The 20,286-nt window shown below is 40.0% G+C and overlaps 1 protein-coding gene across 2 annotated transcripts in view; it reads left to right on the top strand.

The window, feature by feature from the left end:
• NLGN1 (neuroligin 1) overlaps positions 1-20,286 on the top strand; it is a 430,790-nt gene that overhangs the window by 43,436 nt on the left and 367,068 nt on the right. Inside the window, exon 1 of one of the 2 annotated variants that reach the window (XM_042042156.1) lies at positions 5,755-6,140. The exons of the other annotated variant lie outside the window; for it this stretch is intronic. The gene's annotated coding sequence lies outside the window, so the exon portion shown is untranslated. Of the gene's footprint in view, positions 1-5,754; positions 6,141-20,286 lie in introns of those variants that run through there. 2 annotated transcript variants of the gene reach the window in all.

Raw genomic sequence — 20,286 nt, 5'->3', positions numbered from 1 at the left:
CAAGTTTAAAGCATTAATAGTGATGTCAGATGCACTTTAAGGATAATCACGACTCCTTTACATCCGGTAGACCTCGTAGTCTCAGATATGGAAATCAGACTTTTGACAACCAAAAATGTTTGAGAAAGTGGGAAAAGACCAAAGAATGTTGTATAAAATTTTCAACTCTGGTAGCTATTTCATGCTTTGGTTTGGAGTGCTCTGTTCTGTGCTACACACAGGCCCTACTGGTGGTCTTTGAAACTGGTTGCATAATTACTGTGGCTTCATCCCTTTCCTATCATGGTGATTGAATTTTTAGGGTCACCTTCATTGGTTTTTTTTTTCTATTTTAAGTAATAGCACTGCTTTGTTCCAGGAGAGTATTAAGATATTTCAGTAATCACAATTAGATATAACTTAGAGTCCTCAAAAACAACCTTCCTAGAAGTTACACCAAAACTGTATTTGGGGTAATAACTGATTGAGATTTACTTACATGTCCGTGATTTACCCATGTGTTTAATTCTACATAGAGTTTGGATGTGTGACAAGAAGTGCAGACGGAAACCAAAGTCTTCTATCCATGAGTTCTCATATGGTTTTGGAACACCTTTATTTCACGTTATAGTCACTGATGGGCAGCTGAACTCTTTCATCATTAATGAAGATGGGGAAAAAGTTTAATTACTGGCCAATTTGAGTTTTAAGATATGTGATTTAAAAATCATGATACAAAAGAAGATCTATTCTGAGTGAGATCAAATTTGGCCTTGATTTAAGTTTGTTTATTAACAAACTCGAGTCCTTTATGAGAACCAGATGGGGAAATCACCAACACCTCACAGGCCCACGCCCCCTGCTTGAACATCCATGGTGTCAAGCTGTGCTCATAGAGATTTGTCAGATGAGAACATATTTAACTGTTTCACTGAATCTAGATGTATTAAAATATAACAGTAAAACCCTAAGGTCTTGTTTTGATGTTTTGATTGTTAATGATTAGTGCTGACTGGGACTACTCAGGAAACTGTGTCTGGGTACAGAGGTGCCTGCAATCATGATGGAAACTGGGTCAAAACTATCAGCTTTTAAAAATCCCCTGGAGTGTCTATTTGCCTTGCTGGCAAAATATTAAATCTGTGAGGTTTGTTTCTGGATATCGGGATTCGATGCCTGAAACCTGTAGAGTGAGACTGCAGAGTCCTGATTACATAGGAGGCAAATCAGGCCCACAAGAAGCCTTTTACTTTTTTTTTCTTACTGTACCTAAAATATCATAAGGAAATTTAACTTTGTGACACAGTTGACCTAAGGACAACAGTGTTGTTTAATAAGATTATGGGTTGCATGAGTCTAAAGTGTTATATCTCATATGTGAATGTGTCCACTTTGAACCCTAATACTTCTATGGGAAATAAGACCAGTTGCTAGATCAGTGAATTAAGGTGAAAAAGACAAATCAGCTCAGGAAGCACCAGGATCTCAGCACTAGACTATTTGCAATTTCTTTATTTTAATGCTTCCATTTATTATTTTCCTAGTATTCTGTAGGCCTCTTCATACCTACAGAAGGAAGAAAATGTTCTCACACCGTTAAAACTGTGGTCACTAAATATAGGAATATTTTTTATAGTATACATACTTTTTATAGTATGTCCAAATTATTCCATTATATTTGTAGAACAATATTTCAATGGCTATTTGAAGTTCTCTGTAGGGTTGCTCAAGAGGTTAATTTAACTCTTGACAATATCTGCTTTGATATTAAAAATAATCTCAGAATTGATTAAAATGATTCAAATAATATTTTAAATTTTCTGCACTAGTAATATATAAATTTCTTGAAATTTTAACACCTCAATATTTCATCCATTCTAATACTCTAGATGGATTTTTGATTCCATTCAAGGGAAAAAAACGTAGAATGTCTTGGGAATCACATCTGCTTCTACCAGAATCATGATAAGATTTGTTTTAGAGATTAGTATGCATTATTCAAAGAAGGGGAAATAAATGTTTATAGTCAAAAGAAGAAAAGGGAAAATGAAAGCTGAAGTTTAAGCACTTCAAGAAACAGTTGGGCATTGTTTCTGAGATAAGTTGTCCCTCACTTTTCCATAATTTACTGTCAGGAGGCCTTCAGCTGCCCAGCACCCTTGAAAATCAAACCATTTTCACAAAGTATGAAGTTGCACTCCCTTTAATGTATTTGCCAATAGCTTATTGATATTTGATATGCATAGTTATATATCTCTTATTGATGTAACTCCTGCTGTGATGAAACTTCAAGCTACAGTAATGTAGTGAGTAAGAAATTAATCCAAAAAGAAAGCATAAAGGTCTTATCCTCTGCCTCAAAACTCCTGGGCCATCTGCATTTTGCTTTCTGTCTAAAGGTTGTGGATGAGGATGTGAATTTGGGAGCTAAGCAAGCTGACAATTTCTTTTCAAAGTCATCCTTTCTGCAATTCATTTTCAGCCTTTTCAGTCTCCCTTGGACAGTCACAAAAGACAGCTTTATTATGCAGTTCTCTTCCCCTATTTTTGTACATATCATTTTCTGTTTGTCATGTTTAGGGCACCTTCATTTCTTCTGTCTCACAGAAGCAGAGATGATTGCATTAAGCATGGAAGTCTTCTCTTTTTACTTTTGGTCAGTAAACCATAGAATTATTTTCCATTATTCTTCATAAATTTTGGTGGCTGGTTCTGGTTGAGTGTTAATGTGGCAAGATCCACGTGGTAACAAAGAACTACTATTACAAGCTGGGGAAGGGTAAACTTGTATTAATAAAGTGACTTTATGTTGTCCTTGGGAGATATATTAGGTACTTGCTGCCTTACAGCATCTTCCCTTCCATATAAATCCCCAGCAAAAGATGTAGGAGTTAGAAGAGACTGGAATATGTTTTCAATCCTGTTTAATCACTGCAAGTAAAGGGAAGGTATTAGAAATACCCCTGAGGCTAATCCTGACAAATCACCCTCATTCTGAAAGGTAGAACTGATATGTGAGGCCGTGTTACATTCGAATTTCCACCCGTAGCAGAACCTGAGAGAGCCTGAAGCCGCCAGCCTTACACAGAGACTTTGTGAACCTGATCCATCTGGATGCCCAGTTTAAAGCTCTAAAGGAATTCAGGCATTGCGATGGTGGGGATTATGTGGATAATTTATTGGCCAGAAGGTTAAATCTGCTTCTCAAGATGGGAATGCCAAATTAACGATCGCTTCAGAAATGTCTGACTTACCTTCCCGACACACAGAGCTCTCCCCTGCACCTGCCTTCCTGTTCCCTTTGTGTCTGCCCCAGTGCAGGCCCTCTCCTGCTGCCAGTGTTGGGACTGAAGGGCTGATGGCCCATTTTCCCAAGCTAAAACAACTGCACAGATTCCCAGCTGAAAATCCCATGCTGCAGAAGGTACCATGCTGTATGGAACAGCTGCTCCCAGCTCCGGCCTTTCTCTCTGTAGCTCCTCTCTCCTCACAACATCCGTGGCTCCACCTGAGCGTGTGGAGAAAAGTGCCCACCTATGTTTGTGGTGCACATGTGGGGAGGGGGCTGCCTTTCCAAGAGACCCTCAGAGGTGCAATAGAGGTGCTGCATCTGCCAATCCATTTTTGGGGCTTGTTCTGCTCCACCCAGTGCCCACACAGCAGATGGGAGCATCTGCCCTTGCTGTCATAGCCATTCAGCAGCAGCTCAAGATGAGAATGCATATTCCAAAGTCACAAATGTTGCTCCAGAGGATAAATCAAGGTCTTGTTTAATTCAAAACCAGAAACAAACCAAATATTTTCATGCACTGGACTTTGGGAAGAGCATTCTGGGTTGGAACCCTGTTAGTCACACTACCTGAGGACTTCAAAACTGCATCATGTTTGACAAACAGGTGCTGCCTTTGGAATCTCTACACGCTTTCCAGATGGCTCTGCATCCAACATGGCCATTAAGGAATAAAACTGTGCTTCCACTTGCACCAATTTCTCAGGAGTGGTATTTGGCTTTTACTTGTAAACATGTGTGTCTCATACAAGAATTGGGAAGAATCTTTCCTGGATTCAGCCTTAAATTAATCCTTGATTTTTAGAGGCTTTTTTCTTCTTTTGTTGGAGGAAAAGGTGTTAAGAGAGCTTAATGCCCTTCACCTTCAGCCCTCAAAATTCAACCATATGCAGTTGCTGGGCGGTGATTTTGATTGCCTCACTGGAAAATAGTGTGTGATATAGTCCTTCACAAGGACATATTTTCCAGTTGAGGAAGCCCTAAAGAGTTTACCCTTTGCCTTTGTTTCTTCCTACCCTTCCACTTTGCCTAGGAAGACCTCACTGCACCTCTTGCCGCCCCTCTCCTCACCTCTGCCTCCTCACTTAAGACTTATCTTGAATCTCATGCTTCCCCTTGAAGTTCTTCCACATCTGTCTTCTTGCACATCCCTGATAACCTCTTCCACGCACCCTGTGAGGGATAAAGCAAGTTATAAATCCCTTTTGTGATCACCCAAGTGAGCCAGGAGGTCTGTTTCCCTTGGTCTTTTCCTGCCCTAGTTGGATGGACCGATATTTTGTCTCCACCACTCAGGGCACCATTTTGTGATTGCCAACTTGTCAAGGAGAAAAAACCTCCAAACACTTGCTTTTCATTTGCTGAAAAATGCAAATGATATGGCTATAAACCACTAGTAGTTAAGATGCTTGTGAACTTTTAATGTTGTTTTCCCTCCCTAGCCTGACTGCAGGCTTGTAAAGGACTCACAGGAGAGACTTGTAATGGTGCTGTAAATTGGCACTTGCTCTAGTAACCCAGTGATCTACTGACACAAGTTGTTCCCAGGGAACTTGTTTTTAAATAAAATTAAAAAAAAAAATTAAAAAATCATAGAATAACTTCCCTAGAAAAGCCCTGAAAAACAAGACTGACCAATTCGGGTTTAGCTCTTGCTATCCCTTCAGTGTGTAACTTGCTCCCTCTCTAGCCCCGGTGCCTCTGTTTACATCCCTGGACTGTATATTGCTGTTTGCCTAATGAAATGCTGCTCTGGAGTATTTATGGGTGCACATTAATAGAATAATTAAAGCTCTTGGAAAGTTTCAGATGAAATCTGTACCAGGTCAGGAGGCAAAAAAGAGAGAGGGGGGAAGTGAGAGCTGGGAGATGATGTGCCCGCACCTATAGCCTTTTGGGTGCCCTTGGGACAGGTTGGGGTGAGGGGTGTGGGCATGGGAGGTGCAGCCCTGTTGGGAACAGGTTCCTGGGGAATGCTTGCCCTCAGGGGTGAAAGCCCAGAGACAGCAGCGTCTCCCTGACCTTTCCTAACCCAGCCTGCGCCTGGCCTGCCTTGGGAACCGCGGGGGCCCGGGGAGGGAGGAGAGGTGGGAGCAGAAGCGGACCCGCCCCGCAGCGCGGGGCACTGACCGCGAACCCCCGCACCTTAACGCGGGCAGAGCGGGGCAAACTTTGCGCGGCCGCCACGGCGGGGTCGAGCATCTCCGCGCATCCCCCGGACCCCGCGGGGGCGCGCACGGGCGCGGTGTGAGCGCGCAGGTGCCGCGGGGAGCGGAGCGCGGCTCCACCGCAGCGGCGGCGCGGGGGGCGGCTGCTGCTCGGCTGACGGATGGATGGATGGCTGGCTGGCTGGCTGGGAGACATCCCGCCATCCCATTTGTGCTCTCCTCACGCGTCTTTCCTCCCTGCGTTTTGGTTTTTGTTGTTGTGTTTTGGTTTTTTGTTGTGTGGTTGTGGTTTTTTTTTTTTTTTTTTTTTCCTTCAAAATCTCCCTGGGAATTTTGATTTGCAGGGTTTTTTCTCCTCTCTCTCTCTCTCTCTCTCTCCTTCCTGCTGAGGATACGTTTTGCTTGCCAAGTTTGTAGTGACACCTCTCAGATTCCCCCGCTCCCGGTTTTTTGGATCTATTACAGTGCCCAATTGTACATAGATATACTGTATTTTTTTGCCTTTTTTTTTTTTTTTAACAAGAAAATGCGAATTTTTTGGGAAGCTAATGGATGCTGAGGAGGACGATCCTAAAAAATCTCCTTTTAACTGTAAATGAGGTGAACGAAGAAATTCTTAAATTCAGCCATCAATTTAGCTCCATGTTAAGCACCTCGAAGTATTTATGATTGCAGAGCAGGTGCAAACAAGGATTAGGAATAAGGTAAGGGAGCTATTTCTGTCTTTGAGGCAGCAGCATTTGCTCAGGGTTATCAGCAGCTTTTCTCTATTTTTTTCATTCCATAGAATCTGAGCTGATTTATTTGCATTTTCAGTGCTGTTCTCCCGTCCTTCTGAGTCATTTCTAATACGTCTGCCTGTTTTCCATCACTAAAATATACATTTCTTCTCCCTGGCTGCTCAGGATTTGAGAGTTTCTTGACTGTGCACATGTTTTGGCTGTTATTCGGTGACTGCTTAAAACCAACAATCCTCTGTTTAAAATTATTTCTTACCTTGCACTTTCTCTACCCAGCAGGATTCCTGAAAAAAAACCCACCAAAGCCATAGAAAATTGCAATACAAAAGCTTTTTTTTTTTAAAGATTTGCCTTTAAAAAGGAGAGAGAAGTAGTTAAAATTCCCCGAGGGAGAACCGGGGCGGGCGGGGGGTGGTATATAATAATCAGGTTCTCCCTCTAAAAGCAAATGAACTCCCCTCCCTGTTCCCTCCCCCTCACCAGCAGTTCCCCAGGGCTGAGCCTGGTTTTTGGCCATATCGGGGCTCCCCAGGGTTGTGGGATGCAGTGGGGGAGTGATTCCTGCTGGGAAGGAGGGAAGGATCCCCTGCTTCCCTCCGGGATGCTGCAGGCTGCTCTCCGTCAGCACGCTTTACTAATTTTTGTTTTATCAGCTCCATTTAGGGATATAAATGGCACGAGCAAGGATATCAATTACCAGCTAACAGCAGCGATAGCCCGTGTTTTATGGGATTTAATGATTTCTCTTGTTTTGAAAAAGCTCTTGTGACGCTAACAATAAAGAAGTCCATAAATCATCTCAATGAATTGTGTTCCAGCAAAGGCAATTTTTAGTCTTTTGCTGGGTATCTCCTGGTCCCGATAATTAATTGCATTAACAGTTGTGAACATATTCGTGCTAATAAAGGTGCCATTACTGAAAAGTGGCGTTCTTGATATGGGTCCCATGTTTACTGAACTCCCACGGAGTGCCTCAGCTGTGGATGAGTGCTGTCCTCTCCTTTGGAATCAGATCAGGTGACTGGGAAGTGAGCGTGGTGTGAGAGCATACCTGTGTGGGGAAGGGACACCTTCCCTAGCACTGGAAAGAGTGAAACCCCACTGAACAGGCTGCTTCAGTCACTTAGGCTGAAAGCAGGAGGTAATCATCACTTAGGCCTTCTGATTACATGTTTTGATTAAAAGACAAGCAAATGAAGTTAGTTTGGTTTTATTTTTTGTAATCTTGATGATTCTATCATCAGCTTTTTAAACCTTCTCAGGCAGGAGCTGAGGAGTTCAATCCTTCAGCAGAGTAGAACAGTGTTCCTACAGTGCTGTGAGGACAGCTCCTCTTTCGTGTCATCCTTTCCTGTTGCTTTATTTCCACTTTCTTCTGCTTTCATGCACACATCTTTTTTCAGCCATTATTTACAGTCAAGCTGTACTGAAAAAGCTGGAATGAAATAAGGGTGATCTACTTATGAAGGGAAATGTGCTATGAGGAAAGGACTCAAGTTTGGCTGTTTTAACAGAATTTTTAAGCCACAGGGTTTTTATTTGCCTGAGTTCTCTTTCCACTGTCTTTAACATGGTCTGCAACTGGTGATGCAAAAACATCTGTAATTACGTATATCACATGCATAGCTCACTGTGTGTTCTGTTAGAGACCCATTTAACGCTGCCCATAAATCCTTCACTGTGCAAAAGCATTAATCAGAGGTTGAACAGGTGCTGGTTCAGTTCACCACATGTTTGGGTCAATAGTTGCTGAACATAATACCATTATATAGACATGCTGAGTCTGTCAGAAATTGTTGCCATGGTTTTATTTTGTTCAGTCTGGTAAGATTGAACTTCTTGAGGCTGCTGAGTAGGCATTTGAGTAAAGTTAATGGAACCAAATCTGAGAAGTTATTTCATGAAATGTATGTAGATTTTAGTGCTTTCTCTGAGCCCCTCTGAATTGAGTGTTTTATTACCATGAAATAGTTCAGAGCTGCTGAGTTCAATCTTACTCTCCTTATTCAAGCAAAAATTTTCATAGCCTTCATGAATCTATACATAAAGATGTTTTCAATAAGAGTTTCTGACCGTGCAATTGGTCAATTTAGATGGTAACTTTGATACCAGTGTTTCTTATTTAAAGTTAATTTGTCAGGGTTAGAAAGTTTGCTGTTTATCTCCATAAGCTGGAAAGGGTCAAGGAGTGTTTCCTGTTGTGTCATTGGTACAGCCCCTGTCATTCCCTCATTGCCAAGGAACAGCCACTCAATGAGAGCAGACTTGCATTTGAGCTTTTAAAATGTCTTTCCTCTGAGCATCAGGAACATTTAGAGAACTGAATTGGTGACTCACTAGACGGGTTGTCTGCATCCCTTGTTAGTGTTCATTATTGTTTGTATCGTGTGTGCATTTGAGCATAATCTAGTTCTTGAAATGACAGGTCATTGCTTGAATAAGTTCTTTGTTTATCTTCCTGTTTGCTTTTCTATTTGAGCATGCTTGTCCCCATACACTGTAATAATGATAATTCCTTAAGCAACAGTGAGTTGTAAGCAAATGCTCGAGTTCATGGGTCAACAGTGATTCGTGACTGGTTGGAGCCTGTTGCTGATCAAGGCGTATGGCAAATTAAATCTACAACCATAATTTCTGGTAGAGGTGCCATACACTTCCTATTTAGTTCTTGCTGTTAAATTAGCCTTGGGTTTTTTTTTTTAGATGATAAACAGTATTTACAGAACTCTTGTACTTTAATCCATAGGATGAGAGGCTGTAATTTTGCGATGAAAAACTGGGGTCTTCCGAAGAAATCCATTTATTGTACCCAAGTCCATGCAGTTACTAATGGCACAGTTTGATCCCACTTCAATTTTTACTTGAAATCTCATAGTGCTTTTCAGTTGTGAGGAGCTACCAATATCCTGATTATTTCTGATGGAGAGCACCAGAAATGGGAGTAATCTGAGATTGGCAGTGGTACAGTAGTCAGTGTAAGTAGTGGACTTGTGGCCTTTGTTGCTCTGTTCCAGGCTGTAGCCTCCAGATGGGTATAAAACTTCTAAAAAAGTTGCAGATGTTCTTGAGAAAAAAGAATGAATGCGTAAAGAAAAAAAGCGTTTGAAACCTGGCAGAAATAAGTTTCACTGAAAGAAACAGAAGTGTGCATAACAGTGTTTACCTACTTTTGGTAGTGGTTTTACGAGTTCCATGAGTGGTATGGGATGTCAAATGTTCATTTAATGGTTGTGGAGATGCTGGACCACCAGCCTGGCCTCAGCCAAAGACTTCCATGTGATGAGCCCTCCACTCTACGGAGCAGTGGGACACCCTGGGGCACCTGCCCAGTCAGACCCCTTCAGTCTGGGTATCCTGCTGGCTGTGTGATCCACGCTGTGGTGAGTGTTCCACCTGCAAGGGCAGGAGGTGCAGAGAAACCACGTGGGATATGTGGCCAGATTCTGTTACTTCTGTGCTCCCACAGTCCCATCACAGTCAGCAGGATGAGCTCAGTAAAGTACACTGAAGTCGTGACCATTCCACGTGGTGTTCATGTTGGTTTAGAAATGCCAGAACTGATGAAAGCTGCTTTCCCAGAGATTCATGTCTACTAGAGTCAAACCCTTTCCCAGTTAAAACACTGATGAGTGCTTTCTCTCTTTCGCATGCCCAGTAACGTGTTGCAGTTGTTCTTTTTTTTTTTTTTTTTCATTTAAGAGAAGTTGACTGAAGCATTCAGTCTTGAAGAGCTCCTCATACCTGTTCTCTCAATTGCTGTCTGCAAATTTGCATGTTCCTCAGAGAATTTGGAGTGAATTACCAACTGATTAAGAAATGTGTAGAAGTGCTCACAAAGCCTGGTTGTGTACATCTTGCTGAGATAGAAAACCAGATTAAAACTGCAGGCTTGCGTAGGGCATGCATTTTCTCATGTAACAAGTTGGAAGACTGTCTCACTCATATCAAAGCTTCTCAGTGCACAAGGGTAAGAGTTTGCTACTGCTGACAGCTGGAGAGATTTCTCCTGGGCTCCATGTATTGTTGGTCCAAGCTTTAAGTTCAACATCTGTCTGTGGAGGTCCACGTGGGGGGGAGGTGTAATTGCCAGAAATCTGCTGTATATCCAGTTAAGACTATAGCTTTGCATAAATAGGATTAAAGTTTCACAAGAGACCAATTTTAGTTATGGAAAAGACCAGGTTGTTGTGATACCAGATGTGAGGTTGATTTCTGCAACTTTCTAGGAAATAGCAATACTTGTGCCTGAGTCTTGTGGGCTGCAGAACTTTTTGCAAAGTCAGGAAGAAGAAAGAAATTATTTGAAGCCTTTCTAGGTTTTTAAGTATGTGTTTACCTCAAAGTATATTTCCAAAATGAAATGTTGTAGTTTTATCAATGTGAACAAGTCCCTTGACTGTGGTTTGGGGGAAGTTTTCAGATATATTTTCTCTGTGGAGGAAGGGGCTGTTCAGGTCACCTGCACAGTAGGAAGAGGAGGATGGGAAAGATGAGGGGACTGAAAGTAGGGAGAATGAAGCTAGAAAGAAGAGGTGCCAGAGAAGATGATATATTGAATTTTGTAATGATAAATTGCAAATAATTGAGCATAATAGTAGGAACGGGTCAGCTATATTGTTATTCAGTTTACTAACTTCATATACTGTGAGAGTACCAACTTCAGATACTAAACAGGGGGGAGGAACACTGGGAAAGAAAGCATTTCTATCTGTGAATTCCAGTAAAATAATATAACCCCAACTACATTTTCCAGAGCCTTAGTAACAGAACTGCAATTAGCATAAAATTTCCAAGGACTGGGATAAATAAATAGCAGATGCTCTTATTTATTTATTTAGGATTTGATCCATTTCCTACCAAGAGGAACTTTATTATTCACAGGAAGGAAAAGAGGGAGAGTGAATTGATCCTCTGAAGAGGATGGGAGACTTTCCATCCCAGTTGCCAGAAAACAGCACAGGGGTTTTCTGAATTTTGAAATATAAATTTGACGTAGAAATTTTGTTAATGGTTTGTGGAGTTATTTTCCAGCACTCCCTATGGTGGAAGTCCATCTGGAGGAAGTAGGGATTTATTTACAGGTACTTATTTTTGACTCCTGCCTTTTATTTTACTAAACAGTTGTTCAGGATTGGCTTATCTGTTATTTTTGATAAAACATCACCTCTGGATGAGACATATTTGAAGTTATTAAAAAAAAACCTCAACCCAAACACATAAATGCAGAAAAAAATTGGACTGGTGCCAATTGAACATATTTATTGGACAATTAAAAGCAGATGAAGTTTTACTGAAAGACGCAGGTAGCAATTTATATTGCAGTAAAATGAAATTTAGATGTTACTAAGTTATAGATGAGCTGAGTTCAGAGGTTTTATTAATTGTTGTTTGTATTCCTTGCACAAGACAATGCACAAGAAGGTGATGAAAATATAAATACTTCTTGTGTTCCAAGGAATTCAGGCTTCACTCTGAGTTCTTTTCACATGATTTACCACAGTTGCACTGAGTCTGAGTGTTCACAACATGGGAAAGCGCCGTAAATTGTGGGAGAACTGGAAGATTGTGTGAAAGTAGAGTGGTCAGAAAGATAAATTCAGCATGCTCAGGGAAATAAACATCTGGAGACACTTCTAAAAAGAGAATCATCAAACATTTGAGAACTTTTCTCATCTTTGGTAGGCTCAGTTAAAGCATAAGTAACTATATATAGATATATACAGGCACTATGCTTTATGGTAATGCAAAAACACAACAGAAATGATGTGTGGTCTGATTCAAATTTCAGTGTGAATACATAGAGATTGCAGCACTAATATTGGCATTAATATGTACAACAAAAGATGCAGCATGAAGAAATAGCATTTCATTTAATCACACTGACTTTGTCAATCTTTTTGTCCTTAATGAATTAATGGGAAATGCATGGTTAACACCACTTTTCTCTGCTATTTAATTTGCTTGTTCTCAAACAATTCCAAATATAAAAATGTAGATTGACTTTTAGCCTATGTTTGGCACATTTTAGCCTACGCAGAGACAAATACCTTTTGGCAAGTGAAGGTCTTAGCACAGATTGACCAATACTGAGCTACAAATACCCTTTAAAGAGGCCATTAAAGAAAAAGATTTTTCTGTTGTTTTGGAACATATGCTGCAACTAACATTTAAGAGCAGAACAATTTTTTGAGCATGCAAACCTTACTGATTTCATTGCTCTTTGTTCACATCCATCATTTTGCACTCTTGCAGCTCTTGATGGTTTTGAATCTTGTTGCTGAGGCCAACTTGACTCTTAAGTTTCTGTATTTTAATAAGTTTGCTGCGATAATGAGGAGCAAGATCACTATCCGAACATAAATTTTGTAGCATTTGGAGGCTTAATGGTGGAGACGACTTTAAAGGGTGCCACAGCTTTCCTTTTGGACTGTTTAGCAACATTTTGCATCTCCATCATTCTTGGCTCCTTTTTTTTTTTTTTGTCCTTTTTTTTCCCTATTTTTCCTCTTTTTCCCCTTTTATCATACCCAGTTCACCAGAAGGATGCAGTGGCTTTGCTTTCCCTACTTTCCACCCAGTTGCTGGGGCTGAGATGCAGCAACTGTGCTGTGTCAGATTTCTGAAGCACCCCATGTCTGAGGCTTCAGCTGCTGCATGTCCACAAGGAAGAAACACTGGAGCACTTTCGTTCCTTTTCTTGGCACTTACATTAAAATTAATTCCGGCACTCAATCTATTTTGTTTTCCCATCCATAAATTGAACTACTACCCTGAGATGCTGTGAGCATTAATGAATGCTTGGAAAGCTCACTGCAGATGGAAAAAATACAGTGCTGCCTCTTCAAATCATTATGTATAACACTGCACAGTTAAAAAGTTTGGAGATTTTGTATAAAGGCTCTGGCAGATAAAGCAAGAAAATATTAAACCTCTTATTAATGGGGGAGCAACAGGTCTGTCTTCATTTGGCATCTCTTCATGGTTCAGACACCAGCAGTGCAAAGAATGATCCCCTCTTGTGAGCTTGCCCCTTTGTAATGATCTTTGAAAATGAGGAGAGTTTGACATGGGGAAATCGTGTAGGACCCTGATGGATGCTCTTCAGCTCTTGTGAAGCAGCAGTATTTAATTCTTCTCAAGCATGCTTCTTCCAAAATAGCAAAGCACCCCTATGTATATGGTTCTGGCCATTCATAAAATGATTGTTTCTTAAAAAAAAAAAAAAAAAAAAATTCTAAACCCAGATTATATTTGTGAAAGAAATCAGCATTTGTGATGAATTAGAATCCAGTTAGATTTTTAAAATTCTCTGTTAATAAGTATTTAAAATTTCATTTTCTCCCTGGATATAAACATATTACCCTGAGAATTATAACCTCCTCCTAAGTACAAATTTATATGCACGATTTTTTCACATTTTAAAAATAGCTCTGACTAATTAGGAAAATGTAATGACAATTGTGACACAGCTTTAACCACCATAGAACTGTGATGACAACATCTGTGGCCAACTATTACACCTCTTGTCCATATTTTATGCGGGGTCAGAAATTCAGAGAAGTACTAACTGCAGTACTACAGTGGCTTAGTTTCACAGAGAGTGAAAGTTCTAGTAGAACTAAAAAATGTAAATACTAAAATGTGTAATTTTAAGCCCAAAAAGTTGTGCTTGGTCTTAGTGCAGCAAGCTGCTTGACGTTTGGATGATAATATACTTGAGCTGCTGTCTCACGCTAATTCAGAAGATACTTGATGTTTCAAATATTCAAGCTGGTTCTTAATCAGAGCAGTGGGTTATGTTTAAATGCTACCAAGTCCTGTCTTATTTTTGGTTTTAAGATGTCACATGATGACACCATAGTGTGGTGCTTTCAGAGCTGTCTCTCTGAAGACAATTTCACTGCTTACCTAAACCTAGGTATGAAAAAAAAAATTTTGCAGATTATCAAAGCCAGTCTTGCATAATGCTGAGTTTCAGTAATCAGGTCCTAAACCAAAATACAGAGAACAAGGTCTGTAAAACTTGGAGAGCCTCGTTGATTCAGCACCAGAGGGAGCCGCTTGCCCAGCTCTTGGCCATGTCAAGCTCAAAGGAAAGAATTGAGAAAAAAGAAAAGATAAAAGTTAACTCTGCCCATGCTTGAAAAATAGCATTTGAAAGTCGAAGCCGTGTTTGGTGGGCTGATCTTTCTGCCAAGTCGTACATTGTTTTTAAATGAAATAGTCTTAATTTATTACAGTCAAATTCTTGTGTAGCTATTTTTCCCTAGATTGTTGTCAGAAAAATAATCTGTGGCTCATGGATAGGATATTATAGAAACGAGTTATGATTGTCAATGACAAGTGTAAGTTTGGATCTCTCTTTGCTATAATAATGTAAATACAGTGTTTGCATGTGTGACTCTTCCATTTGTATTCTTAGCTGGTGCAGTGTGATACCTGGCAGGAATACAGATCATGCTAATTATCCTTTGCTCAACTACCATCCCCCCCTTTTTTCGTCTTAGTAATTGCCTACTTTATATGGCATTAATGTGTATTCTCTTAGAATTCTGAGAACTGAAATTTGATACAATGACTCTGGTCCTCATTTGTAAAGTATAATTATTTAAGTATTTGTGTGCCACAGAAATTCATACATGGCAAAGTGCAGGGCTGAGCTGTGCAAGATGCTGTATTTACCCAGAGTAAAAAACCTCAGAGAGTACCCTCCCCCCAAACCACAGCCCTCGAGCTGGTGCAAAGTGTTTGTAATCTATGTGCAAGTACAAAGGAGGAGGGAAAGGCAATATTGGCCTTCAGACAAAAGATGACTTGAACATTTGCTTAACTGTGAGTTGTCCAGGGTCATGGAAGCAGCCTCTGGCAGAGAGAGAAACAAACTGAACCTGAGCCTCTGAAGTCTGAGTCCAGCGCCTTGTTCATAAGATGTTCCTTCTCTTTTCCTTACCACCATAAAACATGACCTCTGTGCACTGAAGATGATACTTTTAAAGCTGGATTTGTAGGTTCTACTACCACTGTAGTTAAAGCTCCCTTATTTACAGGCGTGCACACACAGGCAGACACACGCACGCAAATCCTTTCCTTTGACAGGGGATTTGCTGATAAGGCAGTATAACAGCACTAAAATCAATTCATGTGGAGCTTCAAAGTTATTAAGATGTAGCAATTTAAGTGTATTCAATCTGTCTGCTTAAGAGATTGCCAAGGCAGGTGCCTACTCACAGAGTATGTATGTAGTGAGTAGGTGTATGTATACACATACATGCATGAATTTTTAGGATGTATCTATAAACACATATATACAAATAGTTATATCAAATTCTAAATTAGGAGGTGAGTTTAGCTGAGATGTTGTTGGAAGTGGAGCAGCTGAGAAATTTCAGTACTCATAGAGTGGTCTGGCTTTCTTTTACCTGATAAGAGAAACAAGGAAAGCCCAATTTATGAGCTGCTAGGGCCTGAGTGAGTGGACGTGCTTCCCAATTTCACATTTGGACTAAATTAATAAAATTCTTCTGCAGTTCAATATTTTAGAAGATATGCTGCCATATATAAATGGCAAATTAAATTAGTTTTCAAGTTCCTTCTTTGAGAAGATACAGAACAAAAGTTTGTTTCAACAATGCATTTTCCCTTTTTTACATCCTGAGATTTCTCCCTTATTACACCGTTGGAAAATATGCGTAAATGATAATTCAATTAGTTTGACTTGCAAATCAGGAATAGGGCAGCATAATGGTCTTATAATAATGCTCAGTGTGAGATCCCTTTCTGGCTGAAACAGGGTCAGGGAATGCAGGCGACAAGAGGTATTTGGGTCTCGGTGACGTCGACATCTTGAACTCGGGGAATGAAGTCCTTAAGTGAACTCACATAAAAAACTTGGGCAGAGCAACAAACTGACCTTAGGCACCAGTTAATTCACCCAACTGGTTCCTTTTCTTTCCAAGGTCTCCTGGAAATTTGTTTGTGTGTTAGTATGACTTGAGCCATGCTCCTGGATGGTGTAGCAGCCTTAGGATCAGTAACGGAGGAACTGCAGATTTCATTACCTTTTCAATCTTACTGAATTTCAAGAGCTAAATTTTTCCCACTTTGAAACAAAAGAAAGATGCACTCTTTGACCGTCTTAAAAAAAAAAAAAGCCAACATAACCTTAAAGTTGCAAATTTTGCTGTTGAGTCTTTCAAACGTACTCTTTCGCTGTTCGCAAGATCAGATCCTAAAAGCTTGTTGGAAATGGACTAAAAAACCCAAAACTGTTGACAGACACTCCTTAGTGTGTTCTTAATGTGATTGATTTCATGTTTCTGGTCTTTGATTCAGTCTTTGCTTTCTTTTTTGTTTCAAAGGCCAAACACAAATAAACAATTCATTATGATTTAGCTGGTTGCCTAAAGGATATTTGGATTGGAAGTTCCAATAAAAAGCCTTCAGTTTTGTGTCAGGTCGAGTACAGTGTTCCTAAAGCACCATTTGAAACTGTCATACACATGGCACTTTCTGAAAGGCTCTTGCAAATATGTTTTCTAAGTGAGGCTATTTATCCAAGAACCTTCTCCCAGCCAAGCTTTCAAAAAAGCAGGAGCTGTTGTTTGCGTCTCGGAGGAAATTATTTATTACTAACACAAAATGACTCTGCACTAACGTGCTTCCCAGTGCAGGGTGATGTATTAAAATCTGGAGGATTTTGAAAAAATCACGGTGGAATAACAGGGCAGCAGAATGGTACTTGAAATCCAATCAGTGTAATTGTAAATTGACACACCTTGGTGGAAGTGCTCGATACTGAGACAGAGCCTGGTTTGTGGGTTGTCTGGGGAAAGATCTTTAGAGAGGTTATGGCTTGTTCCTTGGTGGTTCACCCTAATTTAAACAGGACTGGGAATCATCTGTTACAGCTACAGCCCACACTAGGCAGTGATTTAGCTTGTCTGAGGCTTAGCCCAAAGTCCACTGAAATCCACAGAAAATTTCCCGTTGGTGCCAGTGGTCTTTGGATCACTTTTCAGTAGTTCTGGCAGTGTTCCATTCCCATTAAATAATGACCTAATAATGAAAAACTCTGCATCCCTGATTGTAGCATTTCTGTGAAGAAACTTTTTCATTGCTTCTCTTCAAAAAGGTCTCAAGGACAATTATATACTCTGTTATTCATCTACATCTGTATGGAGTCTTCTTACCCAGAGCACAGCTGTGGAGCTCACAGCTCCTGCTCTCCAAGGGCAAGGTGCACACAAAATGGTCAGGTTTTGTACTCGTGTCCTGTGATATCAATGAGTACAGGTGACCACGTGACAGCTAAGGCATTCAGCTTAAACAAAAGGAACATTTGGAATTTGCCACGTACAGAGGTCATCAAATCAAAATTTCAGGCTAGATTTTTTTTTTTTTTTTTTTTTTTTAAGGCTGGATGATTTTATGACCGTTAACAATATTTGTAGTTCCAGTACGCAAACCAAGATAAGAATAATCACATCTCATGCTTCAGGGCATAAGCTAATCACCTGCTGAGTTCAGCATAATTGGTTTAGTGCATTATACTTGGAAGGGAGGTTCCCTTTCTCTGAAACTTAGCCACTCTCAGTGAAAGCATTTAAAAGGCCAGAGTTTCCTGATCCCCTTTGACAGCTCTTTTGTCTGTACAGTGATGTGTAACCAGTGCCAGTGAACATTAATATTACAACCTTATTTTTTACGTCATGATTTAAAGCTGTTAGTAAGAGTTATTGCAGTCTATGTGACAGTCTACATATGTATTTAAGGGTTCCTAGATATTTTTTGCTGGTGGAAAAGATGCCAAATGATGTAATAAACAGACTTGCTGATAAATTTCTGAGTAGTGTGTGCAGACACAGACACACATGCATTAATTCATGTGTTAAATTGCAAAATAATCAATTTATCTATCTGCTCAGAGGTATCTGGACATAGATAATTGTTGTGTTACTTATGAATAACTCGGAAATGTTTACAATGCTTTGCAGGCCTTAAATTAGACAAGTAATAAGTTATAATAACTATTTGATTAACTCCTTGGCAGTAGAAGTTGGATTTACCTGACATGGACCCTGTTTCTGGCACTGGATTCACCAGAAACCACCTGCTTGAAAGGATTAATTCCGTAATTGAATCTCTGCTGATGTTAGGGAATGTGCTTTGTTTTTCTGGCATGTGGGTATGGAGCAGGGAAGCGTAAACACTTTCCCCTTCCAATCCCTTCAATGGAAGCAAACCATGTCTGCAGCCTGTGCACTCTAGTGAACAAAGACCAAGTTAAGACTGGTGTCTTGTTAAAGAATAAAATAGAGTCTCATGCCCTTTAGCAAAATCAAATATAAAACAACAGGCAACGAGATACCCTAACCAGAGTTCTCTAATATGCTCAAAAAAACCCTAACTGATAAGATTCAATTCTATTGATTTTTGAGTAATTTCTGTTGAACTCTATTTGTTTTTTATTGTTAAATTAGATTTGGGGTTTCCCAGGCAGTGCAATATGTTCTTTGAAGGCTGTTTGCCCTGCAGCTCCACCAGTACATTGGATGACAAAGTTTTACTGGGTTGCTTTATGCTCTAACACTTAGATAGGCAGCAGCCTTGGCTGCTGCTAACACTTCACTTTAGCTGGACTTTCAGGAATTTATAAGCACCACCCAAGTTTTTATCACTACAAATGAGTTTCAACTAAAAATAGGGTGCTGCTTTTCCTCCTGGCTTTCAGGATTAAGTGTAAGTGACTAAAATTTAATGTAGCTCTATAGTTTATCCTAGAGATCGAGAGAGGCAACAAACAATACAGGAGTTCTGAGCCTTCTGAAAGCCTGATGCAGGACATCTTCCTTGAAAGCCTCAGGCAGCCCTGTATATATACATATGTGCATTTACAGAAGAGGATTTTTCTAAGCTGGGGAACAGAAAGACACAATATTGTGTTGGCATTTCCCACTGTCCTTGCAGGGCTGTAGGGTCAGGGGCTAATGGTAAATCTGGAACCCCTTTAGTACCTCAGCTGGACCTGCAGTAAATCGATACCTGTCACTGGAGGGAGGTTTGAGCTCAAAAAACACAGGAGTAAGGGTAAAACTCATGTTGCAGTTTTTATTCCTTTTGCATACCAGTCAAGATGTTGGCTGATACAGGAATAAGAAAGGAAATATTATTCTCTTAAGAAAGAAACAACAAAAGCACAAGCAAGTTCATGATCTGTGTGAAGTCCTCATTTGCAGGCCTGCAAGAAAACCTGTAGCACTGCTGAAATGTATGCAGCAGGATTTTTTTTTCCAGATGAGCACTTTTAATGTAACATTTTCATAATTTTCACACAGTGGTAATAATTTTATTGCTTTTCTTTATCTGTACCTATTACTGTCATAGAGTAGCTGCTCAGTTCTGATAACTCAGTGGAAATGCATTCCAAGTGTAACTCAAGATTTGCAGAATTTCATAAAATTCTCTGAATTTCCACTTCAAAGTACACTGGAACTATTTATTATGGCTCCTAATAGACATTTTTATGTTTAGTATTTTGATCTGAAAGCAGTTATTTCATTTCCTGGTGATTCATGTTTCTTTTCTGAAAGAAATTAGGGTTTTCAAAGTTATCAGTCCATAATTAAGATTTTACAATTAGCTGGCCCATCACTGTAGTAGCAAAATATTGGCCTGTAGGGTTACTGAGAACAGCACTGGATGAAATAATCAGCCATGCAGAGCCAGACCAAACTGCACAGGCAAGATTTTGCTCAGAATTTCAATATGAGAAGTTGTTGCACATAAATAACTCTTGAAAGGGAAGCCAATCCAGCCAGAAATGCGTTTATCTGTAGGCATGCTTGCCTCTGGTTCTTATCCAAATTTTGTCTTTTTAAGTCAATCAATCGGGACCTTCAGTTTCAATACTGAGGTTTGGTTTTTACCCTCTAAAGGTGCAGCAGTCACAAAAAAAGGTATCTGAAATGTGTGGAAGTGATAAACACCATTCCCACTGGTAACCATTGATATATTCAGGCCTGTCTTGTGCTGAAATGAATTCATTGTGTACATCTTCAGAAGTCAAACACTTTAAAAGTAAAGCCTAAATTATAAAAATAAGCTGCTACTT

Source organism: Corvus kubaryi, unplaced genomic scaffold (assembly GCF_017639235.1).
Source record: "Corvus kubaryi isolate FWS band 111438036 unplaced genomic scaffold, C.kubaryi_AGA036_p1.0 37397, whole genome shotgun sequence".
Taxonomy (NCBI): domain Eukaryota; kingdom Metazoa; phylum Chordata; class Aves; order Passeriformes; family Corvidae; genus Corvus; species Corvus kubaryi.
This window is presented reverse-complemented; position numbering and strand designations above follow the sequence as displayed.